General features: G+C 38.5%; 1 protein-coding gene across 1 annotated transcript in view; it reads right to left on the minus strand.

The window, feature by feature from the left end:
• LOC106066378 (thrombospondin type-1 domain-containing protein 7A-like) overlaps nucleotides 1–12,963 on the minus strand; it is a 259,155-nt gene that overhangs the window by 16,722 nt on the left and 229,470 nt on the right. The window lies entirely within an intron of this gene.

Genomic DNA, 12,963 nt, shown 5'->3' on the forward strand with positions numbered 1-12,963 from the left:
TCGTGCTTTTGAAGATTTTTTTTTCCTAAAGCCACTGAAAGTATAGATCTGCTATCTTAGCACCAACCAATGGACCTCATTCACCAATCATAAGCAAACCACTTTTAGCCACGTGATTCTCTATCTCTTCTATACAAATTACGATCTAATTTTTACTACACAATGGCTATCACGTGGCGGTAGAAACGCGCTCCACGATTGAACCGCAATAGAAATGTACGTAATAGAGTACAAGATTACTTACAAGGTAAATACCTAGCGAAATCACATTCATCTCGAACTCATTAATTAAAAAAAAATAAGCAAAATATTTAAATAAAATGTACTTTAAAAAAAAAAAAGCTTATCCAATGGAAAGAACAGCGAAATCACTGCATTATCTCTCAATACTGCAAAGCTTTATTTCTTTCTTTATGAAACGAAATTTATTTATTGCAACGAATTGATGAAGAAATTGGTTTTTTTTTTTTTTTTTGGATTGACTCATGTATTGTCATCGACGATGAATTATTGTGCAATGTTTTCACTTGATCTGAGAATGGGAATTGGAACAAATGACGTGTACAACATTTGCACGCTCAAAAAACAATACCATCGTTGTGATACAACTACACTTTGTTGGCTATAAATACACACCCGCACTCTCAAGTTACGAGGATGCTATCAACATCCGGTCAACAATATTTCCATGGCGATTAAAAAACAAAACATCTTGAAATAACTTGACATCTTCACGTTGTATGGATATCACCGCATTGTCTTTCATATCAACAAAGCTATTTATAGATCTAACGACAGCTTTATACGGCGATGATATAAAATATTTAAGAACAGAAAAAAAATTCAGGAAGCGAAAGTGACGTCCGCCTGACAGTCAGGAAAAAGGTAACAGCAATGTATGTAGCTTTGTTTGTTCCAGGTCTGGTGTGTATTGATTTCAATAATATTCGTTCACTAGGACTTTACTCTGAACATATTATGGGGGGAAAAATGTGGCAAAATGAAATGATCAGCAGATCAAAGAAATGATCAAGAAAGCAAAGAGAAGATGAAAAAACAAAAACAAAGGAGAAATCGTAAAACAAAGGAGAGGCCAAAAGAACAAAGGAGACATCGGGAAACAAAGGAGAAATGGTAAAACAAAGGAGAAATCGTAAGACAAAGGAGAAATCGTAAAACAAAGGAGAAATAGTAAAACAAAGGAGAGATCGTAAAACAAAGGAGTGATCAACAGAACAAAGGAGAAATCGGAAAACAAAGGAGAAATCGGAAAACAAAGGAGAAATAGTAAAACAAAAGAAATAGTAAAACAAAGGAGAAATCGGAAAACAAAGGAGAGATCAAGAAAACAAAGGAGAGATCATAAAACAAAGGAGTGATCAACAGAGAGGTAGACACGTCAAATAAGTCTTTACTAGTTTTCTTACTTAGAGCGGTTAGGAGAGGACAAGGACGGGGGCTCACTTGCTGAACTGGCCAGCAGTTGTCTGTGAGCTGCTTGTAAGTTCCATCTCAAATGACTTAATAGCACCAATGTCAAAGGTCTACACGCTCTGGTCATACAGACATGTCGAGACTTGTGATCATTCCAGACTGTCTACAGAGCATCTTCACAATCGATACCTTTTTTTTTTCGGACACGCAATTCACTTAATTACTACTGAGAATATGTGAACAATATAAATAACTCCCTCAGAATATGTGAACAACATACATACCTCCCTCAGAGTATGTTAACAACATACTTACCTCCCTCAGAGTATGTTAACATACATACCTCCCTCAGAGTATGTTAACAACATACATACCTCCCTCAGAGTATGGGAGCCACATAAAAACAACAGAAGGACATCTTGATTGTTATATTTTATTTCTAGGCATACGTTGATTATTCAGTTCTCATTGTATATAACATGTATGACGTGTGATGTATGACGTATGATGTATGACGTGTGATGTATGACGTATGATGTATGACGTGTGATGTATGACGTATGATGTATGACGTGTGATGTATGATGTATGACGTGTGATGTATGATGTATGACGTATGATGTATAGCAATCTAATAGAAGTCAGGAGAGCCGCTGGTCGCCCACTTTTACGTCATACGGATGTAAGCAAACGCGACATGAAGCTTTTCAAAATCGACACTAGGAGCTGGGAAAAAGTAGCACTGGACAGATCCACATGGAGAGAGAGAGAGCATAAAGGAAGGGTCTCTGATTACAGATGCCATACACAACAGAAGCAGAAAAAAGAGTGAAAACTCAACGGCACCTGGTGATTATATATGCCCATCCTGCGATCGCAGCTGTGTATCAAGGATTGGCCTCTTTAGACACACAAGAAGTTGCAAAGGGAAAAGATAGTCTCACGAGACGTAAAATGCCACAGACTGTATATAACATGTATAAAATACCGTAGTGGCCATCTTTTGTCTATTTACACATTCTCCACTCCAGCTCACTTATGACAGGATATAACCACCCTAAAAACATACGAGTTTTTGTTTTTTAAATAGTCCTGTGTGTCCCAAACAATCGTCATACGAACAGCAACATATGCATGCGAGACATGGAAGTCATCTGCCAAATTTGAGAAAAAGACTAAATGTGGCTCAACAAAAAATTGGCTAAGGCGGATTATAGAGACCGGGTCTCAAACAAGGAAATCCTATGCCGAACTGGGAGTCAACCACTTAGTGAGGTTGTGACAGAGCGCCGAATGAGGTTTGCGGGACATGTCCTCTGACAGAATTAATCACGCATACCAAGAGTTGCGATGACATGGAGGCCAATACGAGAAAAGCGCACACAGGGACGCCCTCGTATAACATGGCGCCACACTTTCATGAAGGGCCTCAGAGAAGTGGACACCAGTTGGGAAGAGACTTCAGACATTGTGCCAGTGGCAGATCTTTGTGGAGACAGATTGCCGCCCACTTCGCCAAACGGCGCCGGGGGGGGGGGATCTAAGTCTAAGTAAGTCTAAGTAAGTCTAAGTAGGTCTAAGTAAGTCTAAGTAAGTCTAAGTAAGTCTAAGTAAGTCTAAGTAAGCCTAAGTAGGTCTAAGTAAGTCTAAGTAGGTCTAAGTAAGTCTAAGTAAGTCTAAGTAAGTCTAAGTAGGTAACGAATCAAGGCAATGAGTAAACGAAGTATGACACTTGTGAAAGCAATACCGATTATAAGTTGAATCACGACCAAATTAAAACTTTGGGGTTTGTTTCAAGAAACAAAATAAAAAGTAAAACACACACACACAAATAGAACACAACGTCCTCATTTCAAGACGCCCAAAAATTATTTCTTCAACGATACTGTCCTAGTGAAGATTTTACAAGATCAACTTTTTGATTCTAATTTATGTCAAAGGCGCTATATTTAAAAAAAAAATCACTACTGCCAACTAAAAAATAAGATCAGCATTTTCTGCGAAAGAAAGAGCTTTAAAAAAAGATTCTACAGTGATAAAAAGTACACAAATTTGTCGTATGCTTTTAAAATTAATCTCTAATCCACACTTCATTTTTTTTTCTGTCGACCGGATCCACCAAAACACTTGCTATTTATAGTTCTCGGCGTAGATAAAAACAGCACTCTATTTCCTGTTGAACAGCTACATTGCAAAGTTGGCGTAGCACTGTGGGTATATAGGTCTGTGATCTAGATCTATATTTTGTTTACGGTTTCCTTTCCATTATGTTATTCATGGCCGTCGTCTCATCGTCTTCAAACAATTAAAGATTTAGTTTTTAGTCCAAAACATCGCAGACGATGAGCAGAGCATGTTCATACGTTCGTAGTCCAGGGCCCCAAGGCACAAGCCTTTTAGGCTAATCATCATTTATATCTAGAATATCTAGAAGTGCGATATCAAAAAAAAATAAAAAATTATAAAATCCTCAAAACGGAATTAATTTATTTAGGAAGTTTTTTTTTTTTTAGAGGAATGCCCAAATAAGCTAAAATTGAACAATTTTAGAACAAAAAATGAACATTATGCCTATCTGACAAAATAAGCTTGCTTAGAGATTTAAAGTAATAATAGAGAAAAGATTGTAGCACTTATATATGTTAACAGTGGCGTAGCTAGGAATATGCCATCATTTGGGGGTCCGTGGGGGGGGGGGGGCTTGACCTCTTTAGGAGCTCTGCATTTTGACATTCGACATCATGACACGAGATATTTGCGTAGTATTTAATATTTAATATAAAAAAAAATAAAAAAATTCGAACACTCATTTGGAGCCTCCCTCAAGTGGGGGCTCCGGGGCGATTTTCAAATTTACCCTCTCATCTCCCATATCTACGCCACTGTATGTTATGGATGAAAAATATATGCATAGTTTTAGTTTTATACTGCTCATAACTGTAATACATTACACACATTCGCCAGCCACAAATTTGCGCTTGATAAAACTGTTTGTTGTCCACTCTATGTCTATATACAGGTCTATGTCTGTGACTATATGTTATAAGGTATGATTACTGACACTGGCGGATCCAGAACTTTGGAGTGGGGGGGGGCGATTTTTTTCCAAACGCTAACCCTAACGCCCAGTAAACCCTAACCCTATGCATAAACGTGCGTACAGCATATATATATATATATATATATATATATATATATATATATATTCGATATATGAGAATAAAATAAGTCTGTTTCTCAATCTTCGGCGAAAAAAACAGAAAAAAAACAGTCTTTCTCCTTCAAGCTTGGGGGTCTGGGAGAGCGCTGTAAGCTTCTTCAGTGGGGTTCGGGGCGAAGCCCGACGCTCAAAAGCGTTTTCTTGCATTTTTCTCTGCAGAAACGCATTCTTCTGACATCTACAGCTCATTACTTATTAGTGGTGTTCGGGGCGAAGCCCCGACGCCAAAAAGCGTTTTCTTGCATTTTTCACGGCTGAAACACATTCTCCTGACATCTATAGCTCATTACCTATCAGTGGTGTTCGGGGCGAAGCCCCGACGCCAAAATCGTTTTCTTGCTTTTCTCACTGCAGAAACGCATTCTCGTGACATCTACAGCTCATTATTTACCAGTGGGATTAGGGGCGAAGCCCCGACGCCAAAAGCGTTTTCTTGCGTTTTTCAAGGCTGAAACGCATTCTTCTGACATCTACAGCTCATTACTTATTAGTGGTGTTCGGGGCGAAGCCCCGACGCCAAAAGCGTTTTCTTGCATTTTTCACCGCTGAAACGCATTTTTCTGACATCTATAGCTCATTATTTATCAGTGGGGTTCGGGGCGAAGCCCCGACGCCAAAAAGCGTTTTCTTGCATTTTTCACGGCTGAAACACATTCTCCTGACATCTATAGCTCAATACCTATCAGTGGTGTTCGGGGCGAAGCCCCGACGCCAAAATCGTTTTCTTGCTTTTCTCACTGCAGAAACGCATTCTCGTGACATCTACAGCTCATTATTTACCAGTGGGATTAGGGGCGAAGCCCCGACGCCAAAAGCGTTTTCTTGCGTTTTTCAAGGCTGAAACGCATTCTTCTGACATCTACAGCTCATTATTTATTAGTGGGGTTCGGGGCGAATCCCCGACTCCAAAAGTGTTTTGTTGCATTCTTCACTGCAGAAACGCATTCTCCTGACATCTACAGCTTATTATTCATCAGTGAGGTTCGGGGCGAAGCCTCGACGCTAAAAGCGTTTTTTGGCATTCTTCACTGCAGTAACGCATTCTCCTGACCTACAGCTCATTATTCATTCTATTATAAAGGACCTTTTGAATAATGAGAAAAATATTCTAATATGAATTGATAGTCCCTTAATACATTGCAAATAAAACCGATTTGTTCTTTGAAAAGATTAGATACCCCACATATTTAGATTAAGGTTCTGAGGATAGCCGCCGAAAAAAAAAATATTCGATTAATAATATTCAATAAAATTCTAGCATAAATTGTGAGTTATAGTCCTAAATTTATTTAACTAGAAAAATATGAGATAGAGTAAAGGTTGGAAAAGTCGACTAGGAAAAGATTATCTGGCTTTTGAACTCATCTCAACCGTGACTGTTATATTGAAAAATTTCGTTTGAAAAAGTCTTTCTTAAAATAGTTATGATAAATTCATGTCAAATTACACAAACTCTGTCTGGAAAGTTGAAGGGCGGTAAAATGAAAACGATTAATTCTCGCTCCTTTTTATAATTTCTGCTATTGATTGCATTTAGCATTAAAGAATAGGGGTTGGGCGACTCGATATACGAATTTTCTTTATAGCATATATAAATTATATTAGTGACAGATTTTTAAAATTTTGTAATTTCTTACTATAATACAAAAAGAAAAAGTATTGATTTGTTTGATGGGGGGAAGGGAATTGCATGTATCGCACTTCCACCTGTTTATATTATATAGATATTTGACTAATTTTTTTCACATACTATGATTTCTCCATAAAAGTAGGACCGCCCCCCCCCCCCACTCAAAGGGTTTAGATGGGAAGGGCAGTGGAGGTATTCACTCTTCCGCTTCCAATCGGCCAACAGGTGAACGAAATTATATAAAGACCGGTTAAAATACCAATAACAAGTTTTAATCATATAGATATTTAATTGATTCTGTTAGCAAGCTGTGATTTGTACAAATAATCAGGACCGCCCCCCCCACCCAAAGTTTATGGTGGGGGGGGGCGGATTGATGCCATCGCCCCCTCCCGACCCTATCAAATCGGCCAAAATACTAGAAGGGGGGGGGGCAAAATAATCTAAAAATAGGTTGAAATATAAATAATTAGTATATATTATTAACATAAGTAATAAATTCGCATACAAATTGTGTGAATTCTATACTATAATTCGGCCGACCCCCCCCCCCGGGGGGGGGTCGGCCGAGTGGGGGGGGGGGCGGTTGGGGCGATCGCCCCCCCCCCTGGATCCGCCAGTGATTACTGAGCTATTATAAGTTTACCGGAACCGGAACCAGTATAAATATACACCAACACGTGACTATCAGCTTTCAATGCAACAGTCAACACAATTAAAACTATAAGTTCATCTTAAAAAAAATATATATAACGTTAGATATAGATTCGTTCTATGTCCCTGAATATGAGAAGCAGTCTAAATAAAGCAAAAAAATTATTGATTCTACTTGATTCTACGCAAGACAAATACGAGTTATGGATTAAAATAACGCAGACCCAAGCCAGCAATATAACTCTCGTTTAAATGCGGTGTGGCCCTACGGCTTGTATGACAGTGACGTACATGGCCGGGTACATTTCTCTGTTACTCTAGACTCGGCCATTGTCTCGTGGATAATGACGTGTTTTAATGTAAACATGAATGGGGGGGGAGTAAACTGGGTTTATTGTAGTTGAGTTGTTAAAGCGCACGAACAGAAGAAAGTTACACGTGACGGATGAGAAAAAAAAGGAGGGGGGCACTGTTTTAACTCGGGACCATTGTGATGACTGTCCCAAGCGATTTCCTTAAGGCTTTGTAGCAGATACCTGGCAGATACTTGGCTAAATTTATTACGTTCTACGAGCAAAACTAATCACCGTCAATATGTGTTCGAACCCTAGACTTCTAGTTAATAGAGCTGTTATGTGTTCCCATTCTAGAGCCACAGTGTTAGGTCATGTGCCCTTACCATACAGCAGTAATGTTATGTCATGTGTTCAAAGCACAGTCACGAGTTATGTCATGTGTTCAAAGTACAGAGTCACGAGTTATGCCATGTGTTCAAAGCACAGAGTCACGAGTTATGTCATGTGTTCAAAGCACAGAGTCACGAGTTATGTCAGGTGTTCAAAGCACAGAGTCACAAGTTATGCCATGTGTTCAAAGTACAGAGTCACGAGTTATGTCATGTGTTCAAAGCACAGAGTCACGAGTTATGTCAGGTGTTCAAAGCACAGAGTCACGAGTTATGTCAGGTATTCAAAGCACAGAGTCACAAATTATGTCAGGGGTTCAAAGCACAGAGTCACAAGTTATGTCAGGTGTTCAAAGCACATAGTCACGAGTTATGTCAGGTATTCAAAGCACAGAGTCACAAGTTATGTCAGGTGTTCAAAGCACAGAGTCACAAGTTATGTCAGGTGTTCAAAGCACAGAGTCACGAGTTATGTCATGTGTTCAAAGCACAGAGTCACAAGTTATGTCAGGTGTTCAAAGCACATAGTCACGAGTTATGTCAGGTATTCAAAGCACAGAGTCACGAGTTATGTCATGTGTTCAAAGCACAGAGTCACGAGTTATGTCATGTGTTCAAAGCACAGAGTCACGAGTTATGTCAGGTGTTCAAAGCACAGAGTCACAAGTTATGTCAGGTGTTCAAAGTACAGAGTCTTGAGTTATGTCATGTGTTCAAAGCACAGAGTCACGAGTTATGTCAGGTGTTCAAAGCACAGAGTCACAAGTTATGTCAGGTTTTCAAAGCACAGAGTCACGAGTTATGTCATGTGTTCAAAGCACAGAGTCACGAGTTATGTCAGATATTCAAAGCACAGAGTCACAAGTTATGTCAGGTGTTCAAAGCACAGAGTCACGAGTTATGTCAGGTATTCAAAGCACAGAGTCACAAGTTATGTCAGGTGTTCAAAGCACAGAGTCACGAGTTATGTCAGGTATTCAAAGCACAGAGTCACAAGTTATGTCAGGTGTTCAAAGCACAGAGTCACAAGTTATGTCAGGTGTTCAAAGCACAGAGTCACAAATTATGTCAGGGGTTCAAAGCACAGAGTCACAAGTTATGTCAGATGTTCAAAGCACAGAGTCACGAGTTATGTCATGTAATGTACGAATGTGACCTTTAAAATTTTCAAAAAAAAAAAAAAAAAACTAGATCATACTATACATTAAAGTCTCTAATCTACTTTTCTGAAAACAATACGAAATCTTTTTTTTTTTTAAATCGGAACTGACTTTTTGTGTTTTAATCCTAGTTTCAAAATAACAACTGACGTCATTTGCGACAACTTAAACCAACTTTAAAAACAAATTGAGTCCGTCAAGAGAAAATGTTTGCAATGTGAATCAGACTTAGATTCTAACTCTGTCAAATGTAATCTACACTTGCAAATAACAAGAACAAGATTTGATTATGTAAATACTTTGCGAGCTTTAAAAGAAAACACCAACCATAGAAAAATACCGTCTGCAAGGTCGTTAAGCTTTATTTTATATAAAGCATCATTTAAAAATTAGATTTCAAATTATCTACCCAGAAATAGGACACTAGAAAAACCCAAGTCCAACCAGCCAGTTAGACATTTCGTTTATTAAAATCATCTGAATGACTCCAGACGGGCAGACGATTCTATCCTGAAACATCCGCTCAGACAAGGGGCGGGCAAACAATGACGGAGTGAATCTATTCGTGACATGGTCATTCCCATCTACCAAACGACACAATTCAGTAAAGTGGAAATTATGGAGATTCTTGGGTCAGTGCCAAGGTCATCAAGGACAGCTTTTTCAGTAAGTTCAAAAGGTTAAAATGAGATTAGGGCTAGTTCATTGGGTCGGGTTACTTTCTGATCATTGTATGTGAAACTCTAGGCACGATCTATGAGTTAGTCATGACAAAGATTGCTGTCAGATGAATCTTTAGCTATACATGGATTAAAAAAAAAGTTTCCTGAAATTAAAATTAAGTTCAAACTGCTTGACAGACAACAGATTGCTATTGAGTATAGTTTTGTTTTTTAATTTAAATCATATGTGGTGTCCCAACGGTCCAACAGACTAATGGATGGACGAAAGGCACATTCCTCGTTCCATATGCTAGGACAAATTTGTACAAATGCTCCTTCTTCCCTAGTGCTTTTAGAACATGGAATGGGTTTCCTGAGCTAAACCAGTGACTTGGCAGAATTTAGGTCATTGGTTAATATGCATGACTAAATGCATGACGCGTAGGACGTAATCATCTTTTTGGAAGTAACGTCTGTATTATATAAGATAAGATACGATATTTCCTTTAATTTACGCCTGTGACTAGTAAAAATAATTGGATTAGAAGAATAACTATTCACAATGATATTTTAACGCACAGAACTGTCCTACATAGTCGTACAAGAACGTGTAACATTTAAATTACAATAAAGTAAAAAAAAGTGAAGTGCCCCTTTCAGAACTTGTGGTCTATAGGGCAAATGATGTAAAGGTCATCTGTTTCTTTGGCCCACGGTTAACGAGGGTGTCATGTGGCCAGCACAACGACCAACCGCCTTTACTTTCCCCCCAACTAATGTCAGGTACCATTAGAGCTGTGTGGATTCAGAGGCGCCCTAAAATTCCGAAATGTAAAATCCCAGTCTTGACAAGGATTCAAACCCGGAAGCCTCGGTTAAGAAAACCAAGGGCTTTATCACTCAGCCATCGCGCCTCTTTAAATTATAATACAATTAAAACGTTTTTTTTCCCCAGAGAGTTGAGGATTGAGAGAACTAAAAGACACAGAGAGAGGAATTGGTAGACAAGTAAGAGATATTGAAGTTTTGCCCAGTAACCTAATGTCAAGGACGCTCATTTGATCTACACTGTTGCCAACTAAAAAAGCATTGAGTTATAATTTGAACAACATCTCTTTTAATATTGATAGTTGCCCATTTGTTTTGAAACGTGCTTTAAGTCTTAGAGTGAAAGTCTAGAGCCTAGATACATTCTGTGCTGTAGAGTTAAAAAGTGCACACAGAAATTCTCATACACCTTTTAAAAAGCAAAGCTAATCAAAACGTCCTTGAGTTTGTGCACCGGATGCACCAAATAGAGAGATATTTGTAGTTATGAAAATCTGCGGTGGCTGGGTGGTTTAGAGCTTGGCTTTTGGAAGTTCCGAACCTGGAATACTGGGTTCGAAATTCAGTGAAGACTGGGATTTTTTTATTTTGTGATTTTTAGGACTCCCTTGAGTCCACCCAACTTTAATGGGTACCAGACTTTAGCACAAGGAAAGTTAAGGCGGTTAGACACACGACACCCTGACACACGCCACCCTGACACACGACACCCTGCTGGTCAACTAAAGATGACCTTAACATAATCTGTCCTTAAGACCACATGGTCTGAAAGGGGGAACTTACTCACTTTACTATAATTAATATTACAATTGTTATTACTACTAAAATTACTATAATACTATTACTATTACTATTACTATTACTTTTACTATTAGGGAGACTGAGAAACATATACTCAAGTGGTGGGTAGATAGACAGAAACAATGGGAGAGATTCAGGTAAACAGAGATAGAGAGAGTGAGAGAGAGAGTGTGAGAGAGAGTGAGAGAGAGAGAGAGAGTGAGATAGAGAGAGTGAGAGAGCATAAGGATACAAGGAGACAGTGTTAGTTAGAGAGTAAGACAGAGACTGTAAGAGAAAAAAGAGACAGAGAGAGAGAGAGGACAGAGAGGGTAAAGACAGAGAGAATGATAAAGATGAAATAGAGAGAATGTGTGAAAAGAAAGAAATACCAATCGTATATCTACTATATAAGAAGGAAATACAATGTTATTTTCTTTTTTTTTTCACGTAACCCCTGAAAAACCAATTCCCGTACTATAAATTGAAGAATGCCATTCTGTGCGCTACCAATTCCTATATAGCCCTGCCCAGTTTACCCAAAGTGAGATGAGTGCCGGTCAAGGAGGACCAGCCTCACGCCCTGGACACGAGGGTGTTTCATAACTGTACGTGTAAGTCTAATTAGATAACGCCCCATCAGCGCCCCGTTTATTTAATCATCGCTTTGTCAATCTTCCCAGCCCCAAAAAGAAAACGTCTTGGCCTGAATGGTGTGTATGTGTGTGATGGGGGGGGGGATAGCAAGGGCACACAACTCGTAGGTCTGGGACTGAGCAGATGTATTATAAACATGTCTGCATCAGCTCCACGAGTTATTTTATAGCCTCGACTTTTTCAAAGTCAGGGAAAAAAAATCAAGAACACAACTAAACAACATTTTCAAAAGCAGCATTCTGAACATACGCTAGTGGTACGTAAAACCTAAATATGTTGTAAATGGTAAATAGCTGGCTGATGGTATGTAGCCAACTGATGGTAAATAGCTGGCTGATGGTATGTAGCCAACTGATGGTATATAGCTGGCTGATGGTATGTAGCCAACTGATGGTATATAGCTGGCTGATGGTATGTAGCCAACTGATGGTATATAGCTGGCTGATGGTATGTAGTCAACTGATGGTACATAGCTGGCTGATGGTATATAGTCGCAGCTGGTACATGGAAACTGATGGTATAAAATGATAATTATGGTATGGGAAAACTAATGGTATATAACCAACTTATGGTATTTAGAGAACTGTTGGCATTTGGAAAACTGATCGTTTATGATGGTACATAGCCATGTGATGGTATATGAAAATGATGGTATATGATAAAGACAACTGATGGTATTTGTAAAAGGATTGTATATAGACAAATGGTGCTACGTGAAAAAGGATGGTATTTAACCAACTGATGGTATATTGCCAACTGTCGGTATATTGCCAAATGATGGTATATAGCCAAATGATGGTATATAGTAGTAAGTACTACATAGCCAAATAATGGTACATTTTAATGTTTCTACTGATGGTATATAGCAAAAATAGGTATGTAGCCGACTGACGGTATATAGCCAACTGATAGTATATAGTTAATGTATCAATTGATGGTATAAAGTAAAATGAAGGTATGTACCAAAGGATGGTATTTAGACAACTGAAGATATTTAGTTAATGTATCAACTGATGGTATGCAGCTAAGTGATGGAAAGTCAATTCTAACTTTTCGCTTGCAACAGTCTGAGACCAGTGATCGCACTTCAAGACTTCAATGGGGTTACACGAGACAATTTTTGTATTCGTTTAACTCTTTCTCTCCGTAATTTAATTTCCTCATTCTGATAGTATTATTCGTTTTGCTCATTTGTATTTCACTATCCTGCTCTGATTAAACTTCAATAACTTTTTTGTTTGTTATCAAAAAAT

The sequence above is a fragment of the Biomphalaria glabrata genome, chromosome 11 (genome assembly GCF_947242115.1).
Source record: "Biomphalaria glabrata chromosome 11, xgBioGlab47.1, whole genome shotgun sequence".
Lineage (NCBI taxonomy): Eukaryota > Metazoa > Mollusca > Gastropoda > Planorbidae > Biomphalaria > Biomphalaria glabrata.